Source organism: Mastomys coucha, unplaced genomic scaffold (genome assembly GCF_008632895.1).
Source record: "Mastomys coucha isolate ucsf_1 unplaced genomic scaffold, UCSF_Mcou_1 pScaffold13, whole genome shotgun sequence".
Lineage (NCBI taxonomy): Eukaryota > Metazoa > Chordata > Mammalia > Rodentia > Muridae > Mastomys > Mastomys coucha.
In genome coordinates, this window is record NW_022196895.1 from 43467388 (window position 1) to 43481759 (window position 14372).

A 14372-nucleotide genomic window follows, 5' to 3' on the forward strand; every position below is an offset into this window, starting at 1 on the left:
ACCAGGATACAGAGAACAAGGATTGTAAACCTCAGTCCTCAGTTGAGAGAAGGTTGGGGCAGCTTCTAAGGGTAGGGTAGTTGTGACCATATTGGCAAGCTCGCCACCCTGTATGTGGATGCACAGCCTTTCAATTTGCAATTTGTGTGTCCATAGAACGTTCTGTGATGACTGAAATATCTATACCTATTTCTACCCACCTTATGTTTATCCATGCTTAAAATGTGACTAGTTTAAATTTTTATTATTTTGTTTTTGTGTTGGATGGTAGAGATTGAACCTGGAGTCTTATGCATGTTCATTAAATGTTCTAACACTGAGCTATATGGCTAAAATAAAATAAAAAAATTAATTTGAGATGCTAGAGAAATGAACACTTGCTGATTGAAGAAGACCTGGATTGTGTTTCCAGCTTCCATGTTAAGTAGCTCACAACTGCCTGTAACTCCAGCTCCAGATCCTCTTCTGGCCTCCAAGGACACAACTACACACAGAGCGTAAGCATACTCGTAGACATATAAACATACACATTGAATAAATCTTAACATTTGTAAAAAATTGAGTACTTGCCAGGTGTGGTTGTGTATGCCTTTAATCCCAGCACTTGGGAGGCAGAGGCAAGTGGATCTCTGCAAGTTTGAGACGAGTCTAGTCTATATAGTGAGCTCCAGGACAGCCAGTACTGTGTAGATAGATCAAGTCTCAAATAAAGCCAAAGCAAAATGAAATGAAAAATTTGAGGAGTTGTCCTAGTTAGGGTTTCTATTGCTGCAAGGAAGCAAGTTGGGGAACAAAGGGTTTATTTGGCTTACGATTCCACATCATAGTCTGTCACTGAAGGAAGTCAGGACAGGAACTCGAGGGGGACTGGAACATGGAGGTAAGAACTGAGGCAGAGGCCATGGAGTGGGGCTGCTTATTGGCTTGCTTGCATGGCTTACTCAACCTGCTCACAGAACCCAGGACCACTAGCCCAGGGACGGCACCAGAATAATGGGCTAGGCCCTCTCCCATCAATCACTAATTTAAAAAAAAATGCCTTATAGCTGAATTTCAAGGAGGTCTTTTCCACACTGAGGTCCCCTTTTTTTCAGATAACCTTAGCTTGTATCAAGTTGACATAAAACTATACAACCCAGTAGACATATGTACTCAGTGGCCTTAGAACCTATTGGCTAGGAAAATTCCAAATCATTTGCATTAATGGGGATGCTTGAGGAAGTCAGGGTGTTCTTGACTTGACCTGTTTTATTATGGGCCCTGAAACAAATAGTGATACGGGGTAAGTGCTCAGTGAACCTTTATTAAGCATGGGTTATACCATAATGACTAAGAAACAAAATAATACTCAGAATGTTTGTTCTCAAATTTTTCTCAAATTATATCCATTTTGGTTCCCATTCTGGGAACATCTTTTTTTTTTTTTTGCGGGGGGGCAAGATGACCTATACCATTAACTTTTCTTTAAAAGACATTTGTAGAGAGTTATGACAGCAAGTCCCCGTGCACAGAGTCCTTTAAACGATTCTTTTACCTCGGGTCTTAATGGTGTGGCTTCTGCAATGTTTATAACAAAGTAACGCTAAAAATCCAAGTTAAATTAGTATAAATTATGTCACTCTTTAGAGCTATGGTTTTTTTTAATTATATTTTTTTTATTTTATGTGTATGAGTGTTTTGCTTGTATGCATGTATGCATACCATATGTGTGCAGTACCTATAGAGGCCAGTAAAGGGTGTTGGATTCCTAGACCTGGAGTTAGAGAGAGCTGTAAGCCATCATGTGTGTGCTGGGAACTGAACTTGAGTCCTCTGCCAAGAATAGCCAATGCTTTTACCTCCTGAGCTCTGTCCCTATACCACCCCCTCATCCAGATTTTTAGCATGTGAATACCAGCACACTAATTAAAAACTTATTGTTTGCCAAACACAAAATTAGGTGCTTTATAATGGCCACTTCTAAAAATCTCATATTATCAGCGAGGGAGTGGTATTCAGGGTTGTCCACTTTGTTTGTCCTAAGCCTCCTTCTAAGAAGCTGGGCTGCATGACCTACTAACATTGATGCTCTTTTTGCTACCCTGACTCAAGCCCTGCAACTGCATTTTTCAAGGGACCCAAGAGAATAAGATATAGAAAAGCAATAAAGTTCACTGAAAGTCGCTCATTTTGTAAATATGTAACCAAGAGAAAAATGAACCATTATTATCGCAGGCTCTGTGTTCCATGAACCCCAGTTTCATTATGGAAGTCACCAAAGCACGGGACGGCCCAGTGGAAGGAGTCAGTATTTATCCCACACGATGGATTGCTTCACTCAGGTAATAAATCTCAGAGCTTTGTGGGGGATGAAGACCAAGAAGAAAGATAAGAGTTACCATTGGGAGGCAGAGAACAGGGTGGATAATTACTATGGGAAGTTTATTTATGTTGCCACTTTGGGCTTTTATGGGAAATCCTAAAAGCCACATCTCTGGAGCTGAAAAGTTGGCAGGAAGACAAGAGAAAATGCCCTATTTCCATCGAAGGGGTTCAGTAACATGGTGATCATGGGAGTCATTTTCTGTCAGGGAATGATTGAACCTGGTGCGCTGTGATGGTGAGAGAGGCACAAACCTCTCCTACGTCTCCTTGGCTGACCTGCAACACCCGCTAGGAAGGGCAATGGCTGACTTCGTTTTCCACCAGGACTTAGCAAATACGCCAGCAAGCTCTGTGACAGCCATATGCTGAGCAGCATTGTAGAAGAACTAGGACAGGAAAGAAGAGACCTTAACATCGTGGGCTCGATTCTTTCATTTGAGTGAACTAAAAAAAAAAGAAGTCCAGGAACTGGGATGGTTTGCCTAAGGGCTCCAAGTCAGTGCGGAGAGCATCAAGTCAATCTTGGATGAACAATGCTGCTCCTCCCTTTAGCACCTGTAATGTCTAGCCACCTGTAATCTTGCTTCCTGTTGCTCTACTCCTCTGCCCACGGCCATTATTTTGTTGCGCTTTTAATTTCCACCATCCTTTTCTGGAGTCGCAGCTCTCCACAGGCTTAAGTACAAGGGACAAGCTTGTCTGCCGCTTGTTACCCTTCATGCCCTTTCCTGGTAACTGGTGACCTTTAACCCCCAGCAGATCCCGGTTGCTTAGAGACTCCCACGATGTGGGAGCCTGTGGAGATGTACTGATAGTGATTCTAGGACGTGTGTGCTTGTCCTAGAGCTCTAGAAACAACTACTGTAGAAAATTTCTGGAAATTCTACTAGGGACAGAATCATTAGGTAACAAAGGTGAGTGTGGTAGCAGTCATCTTTGATGTGACATTTTAACAGTCGTTGAGTATTGTGGCGATGGCCCTCCTGTGAAAATATCCCTCATGGGATGGTGAGGGAGGCACAAGCCTCACAGGGAATGGCACTCTTAGGTGGTCTGGCCTTGTTGGAGTAAGGGTAGCTTCCTGGAAGAAGTACGTCACTGTGGGGTGGTCTTCAAGGTTTCAAATGCCCAAGCCAGGCCCAGTGTGTGTGTGTGTGTGTGTGTGTGTGTGTATGTGTGTGTGTGTGTATGTGTGTGTGTGTCTGTCTTTCCTCTCTCTCTCTCTCTCTCTCTCTCTCTCTCTCTCTCTCTCTCTTTCTCTTCTCTCTCTCTCTCCTCTCTCTCCTCTCTCTCTCTCTGTGCTGCCTGCTCAGTTCCTTTGTAACAGTTGGCATGGCCATGACATCTCTTCATAGCAATAGAATACTAAGATCACTACTTACCAGGGCCCAGGTTCAATGTCAAAATATTTTCCAGACACCCTCTCTCTCTTTTTTTTATTTTTTTTTATTTTTATTTTTTATTTTTTTTTATTTTTTGAGACAGGGTTTCTCTGTGTAGCCCTGGCTGTCCTGGAGCTCACTCTGTAGACCAGGCTGGCCTCGAACTCAGAAATCCGCCTGCCTCTGACTCCCAAGTGCTGGGATTAAAAGCATGCGCCACCACCGCCCAGCTGACACCCTCTCTCTTAATTCTTGGGTTATACCTGCAAGAAGGCTGCCAATGGTAGCCACCTCGCTGAATAAGGAAATAAGGAAGGTAAAGAGAGAAAGCTTAATGGTTTGACCAAGTCATACTCTGCTGTGTCTTATTCAATGCTTTGCATTTTTCATCCCGATATTCGGGCCCTTGTACGAGCAAACACTGGAGTTCTTTTGCACTTGGGCCTCCATAGGAATGTGAGACTCTCCAACCTTCTCCTGAGACCTCTAGCATTCTCCTAGAACTGGATGCTAGAGAGATTTATCCAGGGTCTCTGGTGCTGCATGGGTCCTCTAGGCTCTCTTGGTAAGCCTCTCCCCCTAAAAGGTCCCTTTGACTCATTGTTCCCTGATCCTGTAGGAGTGTGTCCGTGCAAAAATAAGAAGCAGAATACCTCAGCTGAGGAATAGCTCTCACTTCCTGAGAATGTCTTTAGGGGAGACTCTAGGGGTCAACATTATCCCCCATCAGTCTGTAACTGTGTTTCAAGGTCCACCATTCTCTCCCAAGCCCCAGGTTAGGCTCTGCAATTTCTCACACTACGCTTAAAACACTAGGTTAGGTGCTGTTCTAATTCAGAAGCCAGCAGGGTCATAAAAAGATTGCTTAGTGTTTGTCATTTGAAGTGCACATTCCCACCAAAGCCATGCCATAAACGTTGGTTACATTTCTATTCTGGTCCACAAATCCTTAGCTTCTTAGCCCTAATGTACCTGTCATTGGGTACCAGTGTTTTTGTGGTGCCGTTTCAGCTCCATTGAACTCCTGACTGAAACTGTTTCAGTGGAAAAACGCAGCGAGTTTCACTAGAATGCCAAACACTTCTTAGCAGTTGCCTGTGGACTAATTTCCTGCCCCTCCTCCACAGAGTGACAGCAGCCGTCTCTCCCCCTCACCCAGGTAATGGGTTCTAAGTAGCCTGGGAACACTGCTGCTGTGTATGTAACTATGAAAATATCCAGAGAGACAATGTTTAGGGAAAGAGAAGCCAAAAGCTAGGTACATTGTTCAATTATATAACCCAGGACACCCCCCCCCCACATACCTGCTTTGTAATCTAAAACGTTGGAATCCAAATGCCTGCAGAATTTGATCCTCAGAAATAAAAGAATTTGTATACACACACACACACAGAGAGAGAGAGAGAGAGGCAGACATAGACATCAGAAAGAGAGAGAGGGTTAGAGAGATGGCTCAGTGTTTAAGAAGACTGACTGCTCTTCCAGAGGTTCTGAGTTCAATTCCCAGCAACTACATGGTAGCTCACAACCATCTGTAATGGCTACAGTGTACTCATATACATTAAATAAATAAATAAATAGGAGAGAGAGAGAGAGAGAGAGAGAGAGAGAGAGAGGACATTCAATTATTGTTTAGTAGGAAAATCTAGAAAACAACATGTGTCCACTAGCAGATAAATTTTGGCTCACATGTAATATGAATAATAATTTTGTATTTGTTTGTTTGTTTGTTTATTGCCACTGTGACCACAGGATAGCCCAATAGATACCTGACAAGCTGCAGCATCATGGAGGAAGGCTTTATTGTGCCTTCAGTTCTGGAGGCAACAGTCTACTGGGGCAGCTTAGGTTCTGTACATGTAGGCAGACCAACTGTGAGAGACAGAAATTGACGTGGGCTGAGATGGAACTCCTAAGACCTATTCCTCAGTGACTTGGCTCCTCAGCTTGGCCCCTACCTCCTTAGGATGCCACAGCCTCCCAAACACCATCAGCAGCTGGGGACCAACCAATTGTTCAGCCATACAACTCTTCAGTGGACAGCCCATATTGAGTCCTCAACAATGCACCCATTTAAATTTCTGGCTACAACTGTGTCCTGGAGCTGGAAATGTCTATGCAGTATGGCATAACAGTACGGGATAGGGGAGAAAAATTGTGTTGAAGTTAGATTTTGTACAACACCTTCAGCAACAGCTGAAAGCAGATGCATACTTGACATCAGGCTGGCCTTCTGTGTGACTGTGTGACGTGAAGTTGTTGTGAGCACAGGGAATCAGACAGGGTGGCTCAGGCCAGGAGAAAGCATTGGGGGCTTCAACCAAATAGGGGCAGAGCTTTAATCTGTCGGGAGTACAGATTTCATTTTCTCTATATCTATATTGAGTTTTTTAAAACTTGTTTTGGAAGTGTATGCTGCTTGCTCTTCTGAGTTTTAAAGTTTTTTTTCTCTAGAAGTTGAAAATAGAGAATGGGGAATAGAAAGTAAAAGGTAGTCTTGGAAACATCTTAAGGCTATTTCAGTGTCTTAAGAGAAGGTGTTCGCTGTAGATGTGGTTTGGAGGAAAGAAGTGAGGCCCTTCACCTGGGCAGTAACAGTGGTCCTGGGACAGAACTGATGGATGTAATTGTACCTCTTGAATATTCGGGGTTATAAACATATATTTAGCAGCATCAGAAAGTAGGAACGGGATGGAAGAAATGAGAATACTCCCAAGGATTAATTTCTCCACATGTGCATTCATATGGCTTCGAGTGAATCTTCACTTGTGACCAGAGCTTCCGGCATCATACTTGAGTCAGTTATGGCTAGAATGCCCCTGATTGGAGATAAAAAGCAATGTTTCCCATTTATCCTACCCAATAACACACACACACACACACACACACACATACACACAATGGGGGACAGGCAGGCATTTAAAACTCTAGAGAATTTAGCTCTGTAGGCAAGGCATTGCTAAAAGAGAGATGACTCTTGGACTAAGGAGCCCATTAAGCCATTTACACCATAAATGAGGACAGGCTCATCAGCACATTGTCTTATATTCACTGTCCGTAGTCTGGCAGAGCATCCCAAGAAACCTGCCAAACAGACACCAAAGAATAATTCTGTTAGGTGATTTATGTCTTGTTGAGCTATCATTTCCCAGATCTGTTGGAGCATCAGCGTCATCTGCCTTTCCTATGCGTTGGTAACAAGAGGAGCGTCAGCATCACGCTGAGCATTATACATCATCAGCATCAGCATCAGCATCGGCATCGGCATCGTGACCACTTGGGCACAGGGAGTGCTCCTGTTCCAGGCACTCTGCTTAAAAGCTTTCTGGCCGTTATGTCATGCCATCTGAGCAGCAGTCCTGTGAGGTAGGTTCTATTATTACTTTTGTATAGCAAACAGAGGGACTGAGCCAAGGCTCTGACGCTTTAATTCTACGCACCACACTTCCAATCAACTTTGGAAGATAATGATCATACTTTAGGGCACAGACCGAACTCTTAACAGCCATAAATGCAAAGCAACTCATTTGCTCCCCCCCCCCCCGCCGAAATTAGTTTCCTCAGTCTATGCTGATGGGTGAAAAGAGCCTCACTTGTAGAGCTGCTATGGGTTTTAGCTGACCCAGAGCGTCACCTGAGTCAATAGTGGATGTAGCTGGGAAAGCAAGTCTCCCACTGGTTGAATAGATGACCTGCATGATAATGCTGGTAAGTGCCAGGTCTGTCATTCCTCTGCTGCTCAAAAACCAAAAGCATCAGGAATATGTTTGCTGCTAAGCGATTTGCATGCATCCTCTAATTTAATCCTAACAACAGCTCTAGGAGGCGAGTGCTCAGTTTTCCATGGAGGAGAAGGTAAGGCTTAAGGTGGCCAGAATCTTGTTCTAGGTTGAACCGTTGATGGCAGTGGAACAGCGATTTTATAGTACTCGTGCCAAAACCAGAGCCCCGATGCTACCTCAAGCCAGGCTCCATGTAACTCTGGTATACAGAGTCACTGCAAAGTGAGATTGGAATGCTTCCAAAGATAATAAGAAAAAAAAATCTAGTGTGGATTCTCCTAGTGTCTGGAAAACTTTCTTGTTCAATCTGTGTGGTTGTTGTTTTTCCTATTTGTTTTCTTTCTAATAGGAACTCGCACAGACCTTGATTTCCTATTTGATTTAATAGACGTAAGTGCTGGTTGTGGTGGTTCATGCCTTTGATCCCAGCATTTGGAAGGAAGAGGCAGGTGAACCTGAGTTCTAGGGTAGCCTGCTCATCCAGAGTTCCAGGTCAACCAAGGCTACAGAGTGAGTCCCTGTGTCAGAAAAGTGAAACAAAATTGCCAGCAGTGGTGGTTCCCAACTGTAACCCCAGCACTTGGAAAGCAGATGCAGGTGAATCTGTGAGTTCAAGACCATCCTGGTCTACATAGCAAGTTCAAGACCAGCCAGGGCTACGTAGGGAAGCCTTGTTCCAAAAATAAAATGAAAGAAGACATAAAGCAAAGAAAAGATGTAAGCAGGATTGGAATTTAGTGTTAGCTTCCGGAGTCTCATAGCGTCTGTCTAACTCAACCAACGGCCGGGGCTGGTAGACCATGATGCACCCTTGTGCTCCAGCGAACAGTCCACCCACTTTATTCACACAAGTTACTTCCCTGTCTTCACAGGACAAGCAATTCTGTGTTCAGTCTGGGCCCAGCAAGCAGGAAGCAGAGCAAGTTGAACATTTAACCCGAGATCCTCATGAGACAGTGAGTTTTTCGGCTATAGAGACTGGGGTAGATAACATATGATCCCAATATTCTGGCTCTCACTTATTAGGTCTCCCTTAATATCTGCCTTCCAGTTTCAAATCATAGTTGGATCAGTTTTTTTTTTTCAGGGATATTTTCATTCAGAAAAGTAGTGCCTACTTAATGGGAAGGGAACTGGTATTGTGTTGGCCTCCTGTCTCGAACTGAACGTATATCATTGTCTTATTCTTTTTTTTGGTTTTCTGAGACAGGATTTCTTTGTGTATCCCTGGCTGTCCTGGAACTCACTCTGTAGACCAGGCTGGCCTCGAACTCAAAGATCCACCTGCCTCTGCCTCCCAAGTGCTGGGATTAAAGGCGTGTGCCACCACCGCCCGGCTTATTCTTTTTTTTTTTCCCCTGAGAAGAGAATCTCTCTACATAACCCTGGCTCCCTGACTATCTGGGAACTCATTACATAGACCGGGCAGGCCTTGAACTCACAGATTGCCTCATGTGTATACCTCCCTGGTATTGGAGTCAAAGGCACGCACCACCACTTCAGGAGACATACCATTATCTTTTTGATAAATCATATGTTAGAAAGCAGTTGCGAGTAGCCAGGTATTTTACTCAGTCAGGAGTTTCTTTGTCTACAAGAAGTTGGATATTATTTTCTGACAGTTCATTTTCCTATAAGCAATTGGAATGTTCTTTTGTGTGGACATTTACAAATAATGTTGGAGTTCCTAGAGGGAAGGCCTTCTGTAAGAGAGCTAATGCTGACACTATTGAAGGTTTTTGAGAGATGTTTAGGATGTTAACGTATTAAATAAATATGAGAAATGTCAGGCCACTGAGTGGAAATCTTGCTTATAAAACTTCAGTGAGCAAATGCTATGATATTATTTCCAAAAAGAACGACATGCAATCATTTTCAATATATAAAATTTAAAGTTTTGCTCACATTTATAAATAAATATGACAAAAGTGTTTATTATAAATGCAATACTTTGCATTTTATTGAACTTCTCTGGGCTTCAGACCACCACGAGATAAGTACTCTGTGAGACTTGCTCAGTTAACACACATGCAATTGCAATGTTCTGTTTTGTTCCAGAGCAATTTGTGAAGGTGCCATATGGGTGGTCTCATCTTTTACACGTAAGATAGCCTTTCCATCATTGTCCATTCACAGGATTTAATGGAATATTTTGCTTGGTATATTTTGTTCAACTATGTAAGATTACCACTAAGACCTTCCCTGACTGCAAGCTCTCAGGACCATGTAGATGGTACGTTATAACTTGTGTCAGCTCTTATGTTTTGGAGGATTGATAAACACCAGTGCCTGTGGGCCAAGGCTGGAAATGTAGCTGAACAACTGTGGAAAAACAATGCAAGTGCAGCAATAAATGACAATTCACATATGGCATTAGCATTTGGGAAAGCTAGTGCTTTATATTGACCTGCGCATAGCTGCCTGTGGCATTCAGTGTGTGTGTGTGTGTGTGTGTGTGTATGTGTGTGTGTATGTATGAGTGTGTGTGTATGTGTGTGTATGTGTGTGTGTGTATGTGTGTGTGTATGTATGAGTGTATGTGTATGTGTGTGTGTATGTATGAGTGTGTGTGTGTGTATGTATGAGTGTGTGTGTGTGTGTGTATGTGTGTGTATGTGTGTGTGTATGTATGAGTGTGTGTGTATGTGTGTGTGTATGTGTGTGTATGTGTGTGTGTATGTGTGTGTGTATGTATGAGTGTGTGTGTATGTGTGTGTGTATGTATGAGTGTGTGTGTATGTATGTGTGTGTGTGTATGTATGAGTGTGTGTGTATGTATGAGTGTGTGTGTGTATGTGTATGTATGAGTGTGTGTGTGTATATGTGTGTGTGTGTATGTATGAGTGTGTGTGTGTATGAGTGTGTGTGTGTATGAGTGTGTGTGTGTGTGTGTCTGTGTGTGTGTCTGTGTGTATGTATGAGTGTGTGTGTGTGTATGAGTGTGTGTGTATGTATGAGTGTGTGTGTGTATGTGTATGTGTGTGTGTATGTATGAGTGTGTGTGTGTATGAGTGTGTGTGTGTATGTGTATGTGTGTGTGTGTCTGTGTGTATGAGTGTGTCTGTGTGTGTGCGCACGCGTGTGTGCGCGCACGTGTGTGTGTGTGTGTGTGTGTGTGTGTGTGTGTGTGTGTGTGCGTGCAGGAACTTGAGTCCCAGAGGTAAAGCAGGCTCTGCCAATTAGATGCTCAGGTGAGTATTTATAAAGTTGTGATGGGGCTTCTTTTTCTCACTGTTTTATATGTAAAATAATATTGGAGAATAGAGAAGCTGCTGAAAAGCTTTGTAAAGTGCAAGGACCCTCAGTCTATGAAACATTGGTTTCAAGACCCTGCAAGGATGTCCAAATCTATATATGCCTAAGTCTCTCATATATATGTATGTGTATGTGTGTGTGTGTCTATGTGTGTGTATGTATGTGTGTGTGTGTGTATGAGTGTGTGTGTATATGTATGTGTGTGTGTATGTGTATGTGTGTATGTGTATGTATGAGTGTGTGTGTGTGTGTGTGTATGTGTGTGTGTGTGTGTATGTCTTAGTTAGGGTTTCTACTGCTGTGAAGAGATACCATGACCATGACAACTCTTATAAAGGAAAACATTTGATTAAAGCTGGCTCAGAGGTTCAGAGGTCTGTCCGTTCTTGTCATGGCAGGAAACATGGCAGCATGCAGACATGGTGCTGGAAGAGGAGCTTCCGTGAGTTGTACATTTGGATCTGCAGGAATCAGGAAGAGAACTGTGAGCTACTAGATCTAGATTGAACTTCTGAGACCTCGAAGCCCACTCCTTAGTGATGCACTTCTTCCAACAAGACCATAACTATTTGAACAAGGCCACATTTCCTAATAGTGCCACTCCTTATGCGGAGGCTATGGGGGTTAATTTTATTCAAACCACTACAATAGTATATAGAGTTACTTATCATACCTAATGTCAGGTAAACATTATATAAACATATTATACTTTGTTATTAAGAGAATAAAACCAAAAATGAATGCATTCCATACAATTGGTTTTTTATTAAAATTTTCAGTCGACATCTGTAGAATCCATAATGATAGAAGCCCAACTGTTCACAGAAAGGCGTGTGTAGGCCATCTACAAACAATGTACCATTACATATAAGTTGAGTTTGTGGATCTGGGTGTCCATTGAAGGCCCTTGAAATTCAAAGAAGACTGTATATATCTGTTATAATACTCTTAAGAGATGGGCACATAGCTCAGCTTAGATAGATATAAAATTAGGAAGTAGTGAAGGAGTTTCCATTGATCCCATACCTACCACCCTCTATTTTTAGTATATTAATGTGATGCCTTTATTCACAACATTGAACTCAGGTCAATGCATTATTTATTATTATTATTATTATTATTATTATTATTAACTAATATCATCATTCAGATTTTTTTTTGGCTTTTATATTACAGCCTCTTTCTGACCCTGGGTCTCATTGAAATGGCACCATTACATTTTATTATTATATCTCTTTAGGGTCTCCTTTTGGTTATGGGAGATTTTTTTATTTTTTTTGGTTTTTCTTCTTATTGATGGCTTTGACTGAAATTTGTCTGATGGACTTGGCCAAAGAAAACCATAGAGCAGCAGCTCTCACCCTGTGGGTAGAGAGACACCCTTGGGGTATAATATCAGATATCCTACATATCAGATATTAGCATTATGAGTCATAACAGTAGCAAAATTACAGTTATGAAGCAGCAATAAAATAATTTATGGTTGGGGACTCACCACAACATAAGGAACTGTACTAAAAAGTAGGAGCATTAGGAAGGTTGAGAATCACTTAGAAAGGGTTTCAGATGAGATAAATCTTTCTTTCCCCACAAAAGAAAAATCAGTTTGAAAATAGAGAACAGAGCTGGGTGGTAGGTGGCACAAGCCTTTAATTCCATCACTCAGAAGGTAGAGGCAGGCGGATCTTTGTGATTTTTGAGGCCAGCTTGTTCCAGGACATTCAGGGCTACATGGAGAAACCTTGTCTCGAGAAACTCAAAACAGCAACAACAATAGAAGGAAAAAAAGGAAAGAAGGAAGAAAGGAAGGTAGGAAGGAAGGAAGAAACCAAGAAAAGGACAACTGGTCTTGCAATGGAACCACAATGAGGATACTGCAAGCCAAGAGCCGGCTATACGGATGGTGAGGACCTGTACCCGACTACTGTGACATCTGTGGGTGACAGAGGCCAGCAGCATCATGTGAGTCATCTAAGCTGCAGGTGGTGGTTGCCCCTACAGGAAAGCAGACTCGGTGACTTTGAAAACCACCTTCTTCATGTTCCTAACATCACCTGGTTTTAGACGATGACTGCGTATCCCAACCCCAACCCAAATGTTTTGAAATTCCAAGTCCTCTGGGGGAAGCAATCTGAGATCTCTGCAAGGGCCGTGGGCCTTTTAGGAGTTTAGGCAGCTGGCAGGTTCTAGAGTCTCTTCTAGACTTAGGTCCTTAGGAGAGGCCCTTGGTCACACAGTGTGTGGGCAGCTACCACTCACCTGACTGAAGGATGGCTCTGCTCCCTTCTCTCTATTTGTCTCTCAGGAACACCCACCCACGGGAAAGAAAGCAAGAGAGACAGCACTTCACAAGAACTAGGCTAGCAGATATGGCTCTATCTTACTCTAGTTTGTGCTCTTGAAAAATGTCAGTAGTAGGTTCACAGGCTCTAGGTTTTGGTTCCAGTACTGAGAGAAGCAAAATAAAAGCGTCTGCAGATAGCCCCAACTGTCACAGGCTGGCCAAGCTCCTGGGGACGCAACTCCAGCTTTGATAGTGCCATGCCCACTGACACAACAAAACTGATACTTGGGACTTGGTAGCTGGTTCTCATGGGTCAATCAATGAGACTTGCAGTTTGGGGGTCCTCGGCTCCCCTCCAAGTAAGTCCCTGTGTCTGAGTGGGGACTGAGAGTTCTCCAGGTGGAGAAGCCAGTGCTGGGTGACTGTGTTTCCCACTGCCTCTCCTGCCCATGCTCCGAGGGGCTAATGAGCAGCTGGCTGGAGGGAGCCCTGGATGCTACCTCCCTTTCTGTCTGCGATTAATGGAAAGAAGTGAGGTAACAAAGATGCCATGACAGAGCCTCATGCTTGCAGTCCTCTTGGTGTCGTTCAGCTGAGAGAGCCCCCAAACAAAACAAGCAGAAGAAACCAGCTGGTTGCATAATCCCTGGCTCCTGGCTCCCGAGACAGAGAAAGGGCCTGGGGTAGGGATAGTCCTCTTTTTCACATTATAGGGGAGTCTGCGGGGTCGGAACTTTGAGTCAGTCACCTTCCTGTGTGTGGAGCATTCTTGGGAAAAGTTAGAGGGGGATGAAGCTTGATCCCTTACCTCTCCAAGGTGGCTCTCTGTGACCTTGAGAGCTGTACTTCAAACAACTCAATTTCAGAGATTTCATAGCTCTTTATAAAGCCAGCTGCCAGGAGCACATTCTATTTCCCCTGATCCAAGAGAAAAGAAGCCATAGCCCTGACTAAACACATACATTCCAATATGGTCGTGGTCTGAGAATACGGGAGAGACTGACATTTAAGCTTATCACTGTAGGTAAACAGCATTCACGGGTTCTTGATGAACTTTGCATCTTGCCCATTCGGAAGACAAAGAAGCGGGCACTTAAATGAGCCCCCCAGTCACGTGGAGCCCGAGGAAGAAGATAACCAACCGGAAGAAAAGAATGTTAATGGTTACAGCAGAGGAATGGGTCGTTGTCTTCTCTTTTGAACTCTTGTTCTTACCTCTTCCCTTCTGAGACAGCGAATGGGCCAGGGTTTACAGCACACATGCTGACCTGCAGGACTGTGTGCAGTCCTTGAGGACTGTGTGCA

At 43.3% G+C, this 14372-nt stretch overlaps 1 long non-coding RNA gene across 3 annotated transcripts; it reads left to right on the top strand.

Annotated features, from left to right (window-relative positions):
* The first annotated feature begins 3044 nt into the window (after positions 1 to 3044).
* On the top strand, positions 3045 to 11531 carry LOC116087633. 3 transcript variants are annotated; one of them, XR_004117526.1, is made up of 5 exons: positions 3045 to 3278; positions 6865 to 7112; positions 8401 to 8484; positions 9587 to 9761; positions 11182 to 11531. It is a non-coding gene; the product is annotated as an uncharacterized LOC116087633 (long non-coding RNA). The 3 variants fall into 3 exon arrangements; XR_004117527.1 differs by having other exon boundaries at positions 6899 to 7112; XR_004117528.1 differs by lacking the exon at positions 9587 to 9761.
* Positions 11532 to 14372: the final 2841 nt, after the last annotated feature.